Source organism: Brienomyrus brachyistius, unplaced genomic scaffold (genome assembly GCF_023856365.1).
Source record: "Brienomyrus brachyistius isolate T26 unplaced genomic scaffold, BBRACH_0.4 scaffold71, whole genome shotgun sequence".
NCBI lineage: Eukaryota > Metazoa > Chordata > Actinopteri > Osteoglossiformes > Mormyridae > Brienomyrus > Brienomyrus brachyistius.
This window is the reverse complement of record NW_026042346.1, coordinates 491059-495587: the sequence shown is the minus strand read 5'-3', so window position 1 is coordinate 495587 and position 4529 is coordinate 491059. Positions and strand designations below refer to the sequence as shown.

Below are 4529 nucleotides of genomic sequence, written 5' to 3'. Positions count from 1 at the left end.
GAGTTAATCTGCAAACAAGCTTAACTGACACATTACCCTGACTGATAAGACTATTACAGCCCAAAGCAAGACAAAGCTAAAAAAAAAAAAAAAAAAACCCTAGATGACGGAAAAACAAAGAGCCGCTGAAGAACAAAACTAACCTGGCCGACCAACATCAGTAAACCAGATTAAGTTGGCAGAGAGACCAAACTCCCAAGATCCTTGAGGGGTCCTGGAACCTTCGATCCAGAAACTGCAACGAAAAATGATGAGAGAACCCCCCCCCTCCCTTTTTTTTCTCAGGGCACCTCACTACTTTGTGTGTCACTTTCACACCATACAACGGGAAACTGGGACCTTAATGCCAAATAAGCATTAGGAGACGCAAAAAAGCTCATAGATTAAACTTCACACATAATTTCATACAGAACTACACCAGCCACACCAAAACATGGGAGGATAATTTTGTTTAATCATTTTTGTTTAATCATTTTTGTTAGTTATTGGGGGGGGGATCAATGGGAATCAAATGGGATATAGTCTTTTATTTATATTCTACTTACATGACCTATTTCAAAAAGCAAGATTCTTGCTTAGCCAGATAACTTAATTATCGGATTAAATTTACCACAGTTTAAATGGCCTTATCTCCGTTCAGTCACATGTAGTGCAGACTTCCTTAAATTTGACAGGTTATCCAGCTAAGCAAGAAATCCAAAACTTCAAGGGGCCGTTCCAGTTGAAATTTCTGACCAGGATCTCCGAATTTCCGAGTTACCAGTTCGAATGGAACCTACAAGTACTCCACCATCAGGGAACCACACAAGAGAACCATCATGCAGGGAGTTCCAAGCAACATTGGTTTGCTGACTGCCTTTTGCCTGCCTCAAGTTACTCTTCAGACTTGGGAGCAGCCTGCAGAATGAGCTTCAATTCCTTCACTGTTAAAACTTTAGCCCTCCACATGTTCCACATTCATACTCAGCTCAGTCAACACAAGATCTGGGAGAACCACAGAGCATCACCATAGGATTCTAAATTCCCTCTTCACTGTCTGCTGCTACGACGTTCCTCTTCCCCCTTTCTTCATCTGCCTTTCTCCTCTTCCTCTTCCACCTCCACCTCAGCACCTGGTCCCCAAAAACAGTGTGCATGACTCCCCCCCCCCAACACGTTCCACAGGTGTCATACCAGTGTTATTTTAGTGCTGGGATGACACGGCCCTTCCCGGCAAGGTCCTGATTGATGGCCATGTTGGCAGCAGCATGGAGAGGACAGTCCAGCCATGGACACATGCAATGTGTAGATGAAGCCATCATAGAAAGCACGTGGCCCATTCCACATAGTATTCTAAACTTACCCTCGGCTCGGCCATGGAACGATACGTTTGCAAGGCACGTCAAGTGTTCGGGGCACCTAGTAAAAGCAGTTTCCCAGGGGGCTGTTACTAAGAGTATGTGACAATAATCTGATTATTGCACCACAGTACTTAAAGTGTGTCACCCTATTGGTGGGGGGGCTGGATAAACAGCGTTTTGATTTACGGGGGCGTGACGCTAATGCCTGAGTTTGCGGTTACAGCTCTCAAAGGAGTTCAGCCTGCATTTGCATAACACTGCAGATAGCAGAGTCAGTTCCCTTATCTCCCCCCGACTGATGTGTGTTTGGCCATTGCCTCTATGCGGGATTCATCTCCCCACTCAACTCCTCTGAGGTGCTGCTTCACTACCTAATGGCCGGCCAGCTGCCATAGGACCAGGCATTGAAGGGGGGAGGGGAGCGGGCACCCTTGTTAAACCCCCTGTGGACGGGGTCCTGCTGTCGATAGCGTGGTGTGGGGGAGGGGGGAGGTAGGATGATGAAAGAGTGCAGGCTATGGAGCTGGCGACCAGACCCCTCACACTGCGAAAACACATGGGCAGGGTCGAGTTTCATGGGCGAAGTCACTGACATACAAATACTGATGAGTGTGTGTGTGTGTGTGGTGGTGTGTGTGTGTGTCTGAGTGCACGTATCACATTAACAGAACCCTGCAGCTGAAGAGCCAATTTCCAAAAACTCACGCAAGTCGACAAAATACATTTTTGAGAAAATCTCCATGGACTTTTTGGAAATGTGAGGAAAGATCTTTGCTAGAGTCAGTTTCTGTTCCCAGCACATCCTAATATATGATGTGGAAGCCTGACTTCACATCACTGGCAGTGGCATCTCAGAGACAACAGGACAGGACTGAGTGAGTTTTGGACGTGCTTTTCAATTTCACACAGTGTTCACTGCTGTCCCTGCAGATTCTCTGATGAGAATAGAGACGCTTTTTACCTCTATCCAGTTCTGTTTTCTTGTAATTACCGTTCCAGAATGTTCTGGAACTTTAGGCTGTAGTTGAAATATGTCCCAGTAAGCAAAGCTGGAGCATGCTGCAATTGGGTGGGGGGGGGGGGGGTGGATCAAAGGAGCAGTGGTGGATCTGGCTTAAGTTCTGCCATTCGTCTGGAATGGAGGTGCTGCAGGGCGGTTGAACCATGATCTACATGTAGGGCCACGTGTTGCCGGTAAATGTGTGGGGGGTGGGGGAGGGGCGACGTGGGGGGGTGCGGGGGGTGGCCGGGGGAGGGTGGGGGGGCTACCAGGCGGCCTTCTTTCCTCATTAATGGACTTTGGAGAGAAGCACCCTCCATAAAGCACAGACCTACACCACGGGTCAGTGCTGGCCCAGAACACCCCCCCCCCACCCCTTGATTGAAAGATTCATCTCAGCAAGGTAAGTCTGGCCTCGTTACCATCATCATGCTCCAGTGAAGGGGGGTGGACTCCAGCCTTCGCAGACAGACTGGCGCGCGGCTTCTGGTAGATGGAATGGGGGGGTGGGGGGGGTTTAACTTTTTTGCCCTCAGCTAGCTAAAGTGCCCTCGAGCTCTGTCACACAGCCACAATTACTCTTGTTTAATATGAAATTGTAATCCTGTTTTCCTGGTGTGTTTTCTGCTTGTTGTGGGGGGGGGGGGGCACAGTGGGGTGGGGGAGTACTGGTCGTTCTGAAGACTCATTGCCCCGTCTCTGGCATCTGCTTAGTTTGGGGGTGGGGGGCAGGATTGTGATGGAAGTCAGAATGGCCCTAACAGCTAGTGCTTGCTCTGACGTGCCGATGTAGCTTTAAGGGCCGTTTGGGAGGGGGCTGACGAGGGGGGGGCCGGTTGGTAGGGGGCTGACGAGGGGGGGCCGTTTGGGAGGGGGCTGACGAGGGGGGGCCGTTTGGGAGGGGGCTGACGAGGGGGGGCCGTTTGGGAGGGGGCTGACGAGGGGGGGCCGTTTGGGAGGGGGCTGACAAAGGGGGGGCCGTTTGGGAGGGGGCTGACAAGGGGGGGCCGTTTGGGAGGGGGGCTGACGAGGGGGGGCCGTTTGGGAGGGGGCTGACAAGGGGGGGCCGTTTGGGAGGGGGCTGACGAGGGGGGGCCGTTTGGGAGGGGGCTGACGAGGGGGGGGCCGTTTGGGAGGGGGCTGACGAGGGGGGGGGGGCCGTTTGGAGGGGGCTGACGAGGGGGGGCCGTTTGGGAGGGGGGCTGACGAGGGGGGGCCGTTTGGGAGGGGGCTGACGAGGGGGGGCCGTTTGGGAGGGGGCTGACGAGGGGGGGGGCCGTTTGGGAGGGGGCTGACGAGGGGGGGTGCCAGTTGTCAGCACGCAACTGATAACGAGCAGATTGGGGCCACAGGCCTGCTACGCCACACTGACCGCATCCAAGCCCCCCACCTCCAGTCACAGTAAGGGGGGCCAGTTTCTGTGTGTGGATATGTAATGTCAGTCAGGATGCCTTCTGTGTTTCTGTAGGCATACCCCCATAGGCTGAAAAAAATGGCTCCAGGTACCACCTCCTAATACTGTACTGTGCTCCCCCCTACATGATCTGTTTATATAAGGATTATACCTGCACCCACCCACAGGCGGAAGTCCCTGTTCTGCAGCCCAATCAGTGCCTTCTTTCTGCTGCCATGCCAGGCTGCGCAGGGCGGGGACAATGGCTCCCTTTTAGGGGTGTCAGCTGCTGGTAGGTTGGGGAGGGTGGTCAGTATGGGGGTGCATCAATCCACAACCAGGGTGCCAGGGCAGGAGTTGCAGGGGGGGTGCAGGAGATCCCACGCATTGGGCCCAGTCGGCCGATGGTCATCGCTCCACGCATTCCTGTTGGATTGAGTAGGTGGGGGTTAGGGGATCTCAGCGTCAGGAAGGGAATGTGAGACCCCCCACTACAACACGACTAGCATGGTCTCTCAGAGAAACCCAAAGCACATGCACAGCCCTGGTGCCCACCCATTCGTGGAGGTAGTGCTACTCAGCCATTAAAGCACTATTAGCTGAGTGCGTAGCCATGACCCCCCCCACCCCCCACCCCCCTTCGGAACGTGTGACGGCCAACGTGCACAGCTTCGGTACGCATCTCCAGCCAGCTCCTTCTCAGTTCCTGCACAGCTCCTGTACAGTACACACTTTACATGCTGTACATGCAAACAGAGCAGGACACACTGACTTCCAGATGCTACACAGGAGGTGT

At 53.3% G+C, this 4529-nt stretch overlaps 1 long non-coding RNA gene across 2 annotated transcripts in view; it reads right to left on the bottom strand.

The window, feature by feature from the left end:
- Window positions 1-375: 375 nt before the first annotated feature.
- LOC125726427 (uncharacterized) overlaps window positions 376-4529 on the bottom strand; it is a 12340-nt gene continuing 8186 nt past the window's right edge. Inside the window, exons 3-4 of one of the 2 annotated variants that reach the window (XR_007388178.1) lie at window positions 3916-4159; window positions 376-1112 (exon numbers count right to left, since the gene is read on the bottom strand). This is a non-coding gene — a long non-coding RNA (uncharacterized LOC125726427). Of the gene's footprint in view, window positions 1113-3645; window positions 4160-4529 lie in introns of those variants that run through there. The other variant, XR_007388177.1, reaches the window with a different exon arrangement.